Source organism: Canis lupus, chromosome 26 (genome assembly GCF_048164855.1).
Source record: "Canis lupus baileyi chromosome 26, mCanLup2.hap1, whole genome shotgun sequence".
In the NCBI taxonomy this organism is placed as follows: Eukaryota; Metazoa; Chordata; class Mammalia; order Carnivora; family Canidae; genus Canis; species Canis lupus.
Window position 1 is genome coordinate 4,726,905 of NC_132863.1, and position 10,108 is coordinate 4,737,012.

At 41.7% G+C, this 10,108-nt stretch overlaps 1 long non-coding RNA gene across 1 annotated transcript; it reads left to right on the forward strand.

The window, feature by feature from the left end:
- The first annotated feature begins 413 nt into the window (after positions 1 to 413).
- Positions 414 to 9,678, forward strand: LOC140617985 (uncharacterized). Its single transcript, XR_012018145.1, has 2 exons — positions 414 to 1,161; positions 8,715 to 9,678. It is a non-coding gene; the product is annotated as an uncharacterized lncRNA (long non-coding RNA).
- Positions 9,679 to 10,108: the final 430 nt, after the last annotated feature.

Consider the following 10,108-nt stretch of genomic DNA (forward strand, 5'->3'; position numbering starts at 1 on the left):
AGTCAGCATATTCCACAACTAGTAATTTTTTCTGATCCATTTATTGAGTAATGTGAAAGGAACCAACTTTGAATGTGGTTCAGAACAGGAAAAGACTTAGCAGCAGGTGCAATCTGCAGTGCAGGCCACACTGTAGGTGCTGCCATAAAATCTGGTAAACCTAATTTTTCTAAGTGTATTGGTAATGGAAAAGATGATATGCAAAATTCATGTTAAGATCCAATGGGATGATCACAATGTAGACTCCTAATATTCTGGAGCAAAGCCACATCCCCTGCAGCAGAGTCCCATATACCACTCAAGTAGAGATCCTTATGTACAGAGAGGCCTGGGTAGAAGCTAAGTGGTCTGTGGCCTTGAGCAGTTCACCATGAGCTGGGATCTGTCATAAGGTAGGATGGTTCCAGCAATTATCCATTGTAAGATGGGAGTGGTATGTACGTAATTGCACATGAGTAGGAAAGAGGGCACAAGCAAACAGCACAAGTGTGGTGGCCTATACTCCTATGTCACTCGATACTGTTCTAGGTGACAGAAGAGGGAAAAGTCTGAGTTTGGTGCATGGATAGATGGACCTGGATGTGGATGCAAGATGAAAATTGGCTGCGGATATACTACAGCCCCATTCAGGGTGGGGAAAGACAGGGAGGGGAAATTCTTTCAAGAATTTCAAAATTCTTCCAATTCTTTCAGGCAGTGTGGAAAGAGAAGTAGCTTGAGGAAAGAATATACATCGGCCCATGGCAGTGGTAGATGATTTGGCTGGTTGGTCAGGAAGGAAAATTGGGAACAAAGAGGTCTGGGGAACAGATACGTAGGTGGATCCATGGGAGTGGGCACCACATATGAAGATCTTTGCATCACACATTAACATCCACCAAGGAGCATTCAATGTAGAAAAGGCACAAAGCAGCCAAGTATAGTTTGGCCAGTTGATATCAGTTCCAGTCTCTATCATTGTCCATTGCAGTGATAGCATAATGGGCTCATGAATGGACATAGTGACAGGGCTAGAAGCTATGCATGGGCCCAACAGCAAGAGCTCCAACTCTCCAAGACTGATCTTCTGCCAAAGCCAAATGTCCAACTTGCCAGGCATATAAACCAAAGCCGAGTCCCCATTCTGACACCATTCTTAAGTGACCAATGAGATACTTCATGGTGAGTTGATTGCATTTGACTCTTCACTCTGAAAAGAGCAATGATTCATCTTGACTGGAAGTAACATATACTCTGGGTATGAATTTCTTTTCCAGTCTGTAGAGCTCCTTGGTCAGTACCACTATCCATCTTACATTATTTGATCTACTAACATTATTTGATGTATTATACCATCTCAGACCAAGAGATTTATTTTGTAGCAGAGGAAAGCCATTTGATGGTGGGATCCAGTAGTCCTGACTGCACCACTCAGAAACTCCTGACCTTTTCTGGGACGGAGAGGGTAGGGACCAGTGACATTTTAAAATTGGACAAGTCTCTGATATCTGATCTCTCCTCTGCCAATAAATTAATGCAAGGGCCTTTTGAAGGCACAGCTTCAAATATGGCTCCAGCTCCAGCTTGGAGAATATGCCCTGCCTCATGGGGTTCCTTTCTCTAGGTTGTAATATATGCCTTGAATCAAAAACCATCACATGGTGCTGTGTCTCCTGTAGAGAGAACCAAGGTATAAAAGCAGGCATGGCCCTTCTTTTCACTTCCAGTGACCAGCTTGGGGATTTTGTGCTTTTAACCCTGAAACACTAGGCTCTCATGATCTAAAGCTGCACTGCCCAACATGGTAGCCACTATTCAAATGTAACTACTTAAATTTAAATTAAACAAATAAAATCTAAAATTCATTTTCTCAATCCACTAGCCAGATTTCAAGTCCTCAATAGCCACATGTGTTTAATGGCTACCAGGTTGGACAGTGCAGGTACAGAACATTTTTTTTATAAATGTATTTTTTATTGTTCAATTTGCCAACATATAGAATAACACCCAGGGCTCATCCCATCAAGTGCCTCCCTCAGTGCCCATCACCCAGTCTCCCCCACCCCCCTCCCACCTCCCTTTCCACCACCCCTAGTTCGTTTCCCAGAGTTACGAGTCTCTCATGTTCTATCTCCCTTTCTGATATTTCCCACTCATTTTTTTCTCCTTTCCTCTTTATCCCCTTTCACTATTTTTTATATTCCCCAAATGAAGGAGACCATATAATGTTTGTCCTTCTCCGATTGACTTATTTCACTCAGCATAATACCCTCCAGTTCCATCCACGTCGAAGCAAATGGTGGGTATTTGTCGTTTCTAATGGCTGAGGAATATTCCATTGTATACATAAACCACATCTTCTTTATCCATTCATCTTTCGATGGACACCGAGGCTCCTTCCACAGTTTGGCTATTGTGGACATTGCTGCTAGAAACATCGGGGTGCAGGTGTCCCGGCGTTTCATTGCATCTGTATCTTTGGGGTAAATCCCCAACAGTGCAATTGCTGGGTAGTAGGGCAGGTCTATTTTTAACTCTTTGAGGAACCTCCACACAGTTTTCCAGAGTGGCTGCACCAGTTCTCAACAAGATACTAGCCAATAGGATCCAACAGTAAATTAAGAAAATTATTCACCGTGACCAAGTAGGATTTATCCCTGGGACACAAGGCTGGTTCAACACTCATAAAACAATCAATGTGATTCATCATATCAGCAAGAGAAAAACCAAAAACCATATGATCCTCTCATTAGATGCAGAGAAAGCATTTGACAAAGTACAGCATCCATTCCTGATCAAAACTCTTCAGAGTGTAGGGATAGAGGGAACATTCCTCGACATCTTAAAAGCCATCTACGAAAAGCCCACAGCAAATATCATTCTCAATGGGGAAGCACTGGGAGCCTTTCCCCTAAGGTCAGGAACAAGACAGGGATGTCCACTCTCACCACTGCTATTCAACATAGTACTGGAAGTCCTAGCCTCAGCAATCAGGCAACAAAAAGACATTAAAGGCATTCAAATTGGCAAAGAAGAAGTCAAACTCTCCCTCTTCGCCGATGACATGATACTCTACATAGAAAACCCAAAAGCCTCCACCCCAAGATTGCTAGAACTCATACAGCAATTTGGTAGCGTGGCAGGATACAAAATCAATGCCCAGAAATCAGTGGCATTTCTATACACTAACAATGAGACTGAAGAAAGAGAAATTAAGGAGTCAATCCCATTTACAATTGCACCCAAAAGCATAAGATACCTAGGAATAAACCTAACCAAAGAGGTAAAGGATCTATACCCTAAAAACTACAGAACACTTCTGAAAGAAATTGGGGAAGACACAAAGAGATGGAAAAATATTCCATGCTCATGGATTGGCAGAATTAATATTGTGAAAATGTCAATGTTACCCAGGGCAATTTACACGTTTAATGCAATCCCTATCAAAATACCATGGACTTTCTTCAGAGAGTTAGAACAAATTATTTTAAGATTTCTGTAGAATCAGAAAAGACCCAGAATAGCCAGGGGAATTTTAAAAAAGAAAACCATAGCTGGGGGCATCACAATGCCAGATTTCAGGTTGTACTACAAAGCTGTGGTCCTCAAGACAGTGTGGTACTGGCACAAAAACAGACACATAGATCAATGGAACAGAATAGAGAACCCAGAAGTGGACCCTAAATTTTATGGTCAACTCATATTCGATAAAGGAGGAAAGCCTATTCATTGGAAGAAAGACAGTCTGTTCAATAAATGGTGCTGGGAAAATTGGACATCCACATGCAGAAGAATGAAACTAGACCACTCTCTTTCACCATACACAAAGATAAACTCAAAATGGATGAAAGATCTAAATGTGAGACAAGATTCCATCAAAATCCTAGAGAAGAACACAGGCAACACCCTTTTTGAACTCGGCCATAGTAACTTCTTGCAAGATACATCCACGAAGGCAGAAGAAACAAAAGCAAAAATGAACTATTGGGACTTCATCAAGATAAGAAGCTTTTGCACAGCAAAGGATACAGTCAACAAAACTCAAAGACAACCTACAGAATGGGAGAAGATATTTGCAAATGACGTCTCAGATAAAGGGCTAGTTTCCAAGATCTATAAAGAACTTATTAAACTCAACACCAAAGAAACAAACAATCCAATCATGAAATGGGCAAAAGACATGAAGAGAAATCTCACAGAGGAAGACATGGACATGGCCAACACGCACATGAGAAAATGCTCCGCATAACTTGCCATCAGGGAAATACAAATCAAAACCACAATGAGATCCCACCTCACACCAGTGAGAATGGGGAAAATTAATAAGGCAGGAAACCACAAATGTTGGAGAGGATGCGGAGAAAAGGGAACCCTCTTACACTGTTGGTGGGAATGTGAACTGGGGCAGCCACTCTGGAAAACTGTGTGGAGGTTCCTCAAACAGTTAAAAATAGACCTGCCCTACGACCCAGCAATTGCACTGTTGGGGATTTACCCCAAAGATACAGATGCAATGAAACACCGGGACACCTGCACCCCGATGTTTCTAGCAGCAATGTCCACAATAGCCAAACTGTGGAAGGAGTCTCGGTGTCCATCGAAAGATGAATGGATAAAGAAGATGTGGTTTATGTATACAATGGAATATTCCTCAGCCATTAGAAATGACAGGTACCCACCATTTGCTTCGACGTGTATGGAACTGGAGGATATTATGCTGAGTGAAATAAGTCAGTCGGAGAAGGACAAACATTATATGTTCTCATTCATGTGGGGAATATAAATAATAGTGAAAGGGAATATAAAAGAAGGGAGAAGAAATGTGTGGGAAATATCAGAAAGGGAGACAGAGCATAAAGACTCCTAACTCTGGGAAATGAACTAGGGGTGATGGAAGGGGAGGAGGGCAGGGGGTGGGGGTGAATTGGTGGCGGGCACTGAGGGGAGCAGTTGGCGGGATGAGCACTGGGTGTTATTCTGTATGTTGGTAAATTGAACACCAACAAAAAATAAATTTATTATAAAAAAAATAAAATAAGACCCAGACCTCTTTCTCTGCTGCCAGAGATACTGATTACTAATGGCTAAATCCTTCTCTAAGAATTCCCTTGGCTGAAGGGAGCCACTTTGCTCAAGGTTGCCCCCAGCCCTTGATGGCAGTCCATGTCCAGTGACTGGTCAATAAGGGGGTACAAAGGCCTAGTCCTTTTGAAGACTTCGGTTTTTAACACAGGAACATTTTCATATTAATTAATTAATTAATTAATTAATTAAAAGCATTCTTTTTATTTAAAAATTAAGTATAGTTGACATACAGTGTTAAAGTAGTTTCAGGTGTACAATCTAGTGATTCAACAAGTTTATACATTGTGCTAAGTTTACAAGTGTGGCTACCATCATCACCGTATATCACTATTACAATACCATTGATTATATTCTTTATGCTGTGTCTTTTATTCCTGTGACTTATTCATGCCTTAAGTGGAAGCCTGTATCTCCCACTTCCCTTTGTCTATTTTGCCTACCCTTCCAACCCCTTCCCCTCTGGCAATTATTAGTTTGTTCTTTGTTTTTGTAGATTTGGATTCTTTATTTGTTTATTCATTTGTTCTTGTTTTATTTTTAATATTTTATTTATTTATTCTTGAGAAACACAGAGAGAGAAAGACAGAGACACAGGCAGAGGGAGAAGCAGGCTCCATGCAGGGAGCCTGACGTGGGACTCAATCCCAGGTCTCCAGGATCAGGCCCTGGACTGAAATTGGCACTAAACCGCTGAGCCACCGGGGCTGCCCCCATTTGTTCTTGTTTTAGATTTCCCCATATGAGTGAAATCACATGGTAGTCACCTTCTCAGTTTGACTTATTCACTTAACAAACTACTCTCTAGGTCGATCCATGTCATCTCAAATGGTACAACCTCATCCCTTTTATGGCAGTGTAATAGTCCAGTCTGTGTGTGTGTGTGTGTGTGTGTGTGTGTGTGTGTGTGTGTCGCACCACATCTTCATTATCCATTTATTAATTGATAGACACTTGAGCTGCTTCCATATCTTAGCTATTGTAAATAATGCTGCAATAAACATAGAGGTGTTTATGTCTTTTCAAATTAGTGTTTTTGTTTTCTTTGGGTAAAATACCTAATAGTGGAATTACTGGATCATACGGTAATTCTATTTTTAACTTTTTGAGAAAACTCCATACTGTTTTCCACAGTGGCTGTACAAACTTACATTCCCACAAATAACATACAAGGATTCTATTTTCTCATGTCCTCACCAGCACTTGTTATTTCTTGTCTTTGTTATTTTAGCATTCTAACAGGTGTAAGATGATACCTTGCTATGATTTTGATTTGCATTTCCCTGATAATTAGTGATGTTGAGCATCTTCTCGTGTGTCTGTTGGCCGTCTGGATGTATGTCTTCTTTGGGAAAACGTCTATTCAGGTCATCTGCCCATTTTTTTCATTGGATTATTTGTGGGTTTTTTGGTGTTAAGTTCTTTATATATTCATATTTTGGATATATTAACCTCTTATCATTTGAAAATATCTTCTCCCATTCAGTAAGTTGTCTCTTTGTTTTGTTGATGGTTTCCTTCACTATGCAAAAGCTTTTTATTTCTATGAAGTTCCAATAGTTTATTAGTTTATTTTTGCTTTTGTTTCTCTTGCCTTAGGACATGTATCTAAAAAAAATGTTGCTACAGCTATGTTCTTCAGGGTTTTTTTTTTTTTCTTCTCTTTCTCTCTCTCTTCCTGGGATACTATTTTGGATTAAACTTCTGTGACCCTTATCTATAGACTCATATTTTCTAAGCCTTTGCCATCAGATCTGGAAAACTTTTTTCCCTTTATCTTCCAGCTCATCTATTGCAATTTTTACTTCTATAATCAATTTCTAAAAACTCTTTCTTATTTATCTGATTGTTCCTTTTACTCATAAATCTCTGTCCTGTTCTTGTTGTATAGATATGTGATAAGTTTGTTTTCAAGTTCCTTTCTTTGTTTCTTCCAGAATCAGTTTTTTCTTTGTTTTGGTTCTTCTCACACACACACACACACACAGCTGATTTCTGTCTGTTTGCTACTGAGACAGCTGGTCAATATCATGGCGAGACTCTCTCCTGGGTGAAAAGTGCACCTGAGTGCTCTGAATGCTAATGGACAGATTTTGCTCTAGGATACTGTGAGGAATATTTTCCATATGCCCTTCCTTCCACCCTCTCCCAATCCCCTTGTGATCTCTGCCCTCCCAGTTGTGTTTGGTCAACAAGGCATGCTGGTAAGAGATGAGACAGAGAGAACAGACCCTGGTCTGAGTATTTACTTCCCTGTCTTCCTTCCTGTGTGTTGTTTCAGGTTACCTGTGCTCATCAGCAGAAGGTCTCAGATATTTTCAAAATGACTCACCACCCAGCAAAAGCTGGGTGCTTGACTTTTGCTTGACTGCTCCCTGCCCTTTGTCTCTTCAAACTGGGGGTCATGGCAGCCCTGCAGCTTCTGGCCTTGGGTCCATCACCACCGCCTGTCTTCCCCCCACTCACTTCCCTTATTAAGAGTCATCTTACTTTGACCTCCCTAGAAGACAGAGCCTGAGGAAACATGCTATTTTTATTAGAGGGCTCAATCCCAGAGCAGAAGAATAAGGAAATGGTGCTAAGGATGGGGAACCAATACTAGGAGATACAATGGTGCTGGCTGCCACTGAGTGCAGCTGGTTGCTCAGTCCTAAAAGTAGGACTATGTTCTTAGATGGGGTGTAAGTAAGATAGGCTGGGAGAAGATAGGACCAAGAATTTATCCACCAGCTCCCATCTCACATTTGTCAAAAAGTAATTCCACAAGGTGTTAATGTGCCAGCACTTTCAGGTGGCACTTGATGGGCTCCAAGCATGATCTCATGGTGTTCCTATTCGGTTTGCTAATTAAGCCCCCGGGCAAGAAGTAAAAGGTATGCCTGGCAAGTATGAGGGGATGTGCCTGGGTGATGGTACTAAATGTTTGATAACTGGCTCTCCTATTTCTATGATATAAATTCTCACCATGGCTGATTTCAACATGGATGTGGAAGAGAGGTGCCTTGACTTTTACGGTGTATTCATTATAGGGTTACAGTAGACATCTTACAGATATAATAGACTATACTCTAGGGGTGCCGAGGTGGCTCAGTCTGCCTTTGGCTTCACTTAAGGTCACGACTCTTGGGTCCTGGGATTGAGCCCTGCATAGACTCCCTGCTCATCAGGGAGTCTGCTTCTCCCTCTTCCTCTTCCCCTCTCCCCAGCTCATTCTCTCTCTCAAAAATAAATAAATTTTTTAAATCTAAAAAAACCCAATAGAATATACTCTAGATTGTAAATAATAGTAAAATGTAGTGAAATAAGGAAAAGGTAATGAGTTTTGAATATTCATTCCCTTTCTTTTTTTAAAAAGATTTTATTTATTTATTCATGACAGACAGAGAGAGAGAGGCAAGACACAGGCAGAGGGAGAAGCAGGCTCCACATAGGGAGCCCAATGTGGGACTCTATCCCGAGCCCTCAGGACCACGCCCTGGGCTGAAGGCAGGTGCCAAAACCACTGAGCCACCCAGGGATCCCCTCATTCCCTTTATTTCTAACATAATTTATTTAGCTGTAAGTTTATATAATTTAATTTTTAAATAGTGGGTATTTTAATCCTCTCACACCAGTAAAGACTGGCTCTACACATTACTGATTTGGACTTGCAGAAAAGGAAGTTGGGGCCTGCCAAGTGGCCACTGCAGCAGTGGCTAGATCAAGAAATGAGTGAAGCCCAGAGGACCTGAAGTGGTGGAAGAAGAGTCTGGTACAGTCCGTTATAGATAAGCTCACCGTGCATTATTCTAATTGGAGTATCAGGACCCAATGATACAATTGAGTAGGTTTGGGACAACTGGAAGCTACACACTCTGCAGAGGTCAGAATTCAGAAAGCTTTACTTGAGAGGCCTCGATATCTGCTCATGAGAACACATCCCTCCCAGTACATGCAGATTTTTCAGAGAAGGTCCGCCAGATTTTGACGGAAACTCTGCACATGTGAGAAAGACACTCTCAGGAGCAGTTGTGCAACATTCCTCACACTGTGTCCAGCTCCCTTCCTTACTCCCCACTTCCACCAGACCTGCCCCTCCAGGTGCCTTAGATCCTCTAAGAGAGGTTTCTTACAACAGTGATTCCAGATACAGTGTATAGGCCACCCCTGGCTGCAAGGGAGACCAGCAAATGCCATTTTCTAATATGGGAGGATTGCTTCCTGGAATAAAATCAGTGTTGTAAGATATGAATGAAGAATGGATATTGGGTGACAGACTCAAGCTCACCAGCCTAAGGAGTACAGACCATTTTCTTTGGCCATGGAAGTTGGAGGATTCTGCGGAGAGAGGAGAGGGGATTGGGTCAAGGAGATGAAATGGCAGCGTATGTGGGGAGCAAGTGGAGAGAGGAGAGCATCGGGCAATGCTGTGTGGATGTGCATAGAAAGGAAAGTGGACAAACACACTCCAACCATTCACAGTCACCTGGGAAACTGAGGCAGCTGGATGGCACTGTTTTATGAAATGCCCTCCCCGCAGCAGTTGAGGTAACAGACCTGACATTTAACTGAATGTCTTTGGATAGAATATGAAGAGCCAAGTCAGCTGTCATGTGATTAACAATCTTATCTTTCAATTATGCTCGGTGTCATTTCTTCTTTAAGACAAATGAATACCTGGGATGCCTGGTGGCTCAGCGGTTGAGCATCTGCCTTTGGCTCAGGGCCTGATCCCGGGTCCAGGGATCGAGTTCCACATTGGGCTGCCTGCAGGAAGCCTGCCTCTCCCTCTGCCTGTGTCTCTGCCTCTCTCAGTGTCTCTTGTGAATAAATAGTCTTTAAAGAAAAAAAAAAGACAAATTAATTCCTTCCATAAAGCTACTCTAAAACACTTTCTCTTCTGTCCTCTGCACTCATTTTGACACTAATATAACATTTTATAATTGAATAATATTGAAACCCTCTTCAATTTAAACTATGTACAAATGGACTTGGAAATTTTGCCGTCCTTAGCACATCAGCACCAATTCATAATGCAATCTCTAGTCACTAATGGATGACTCAAAAG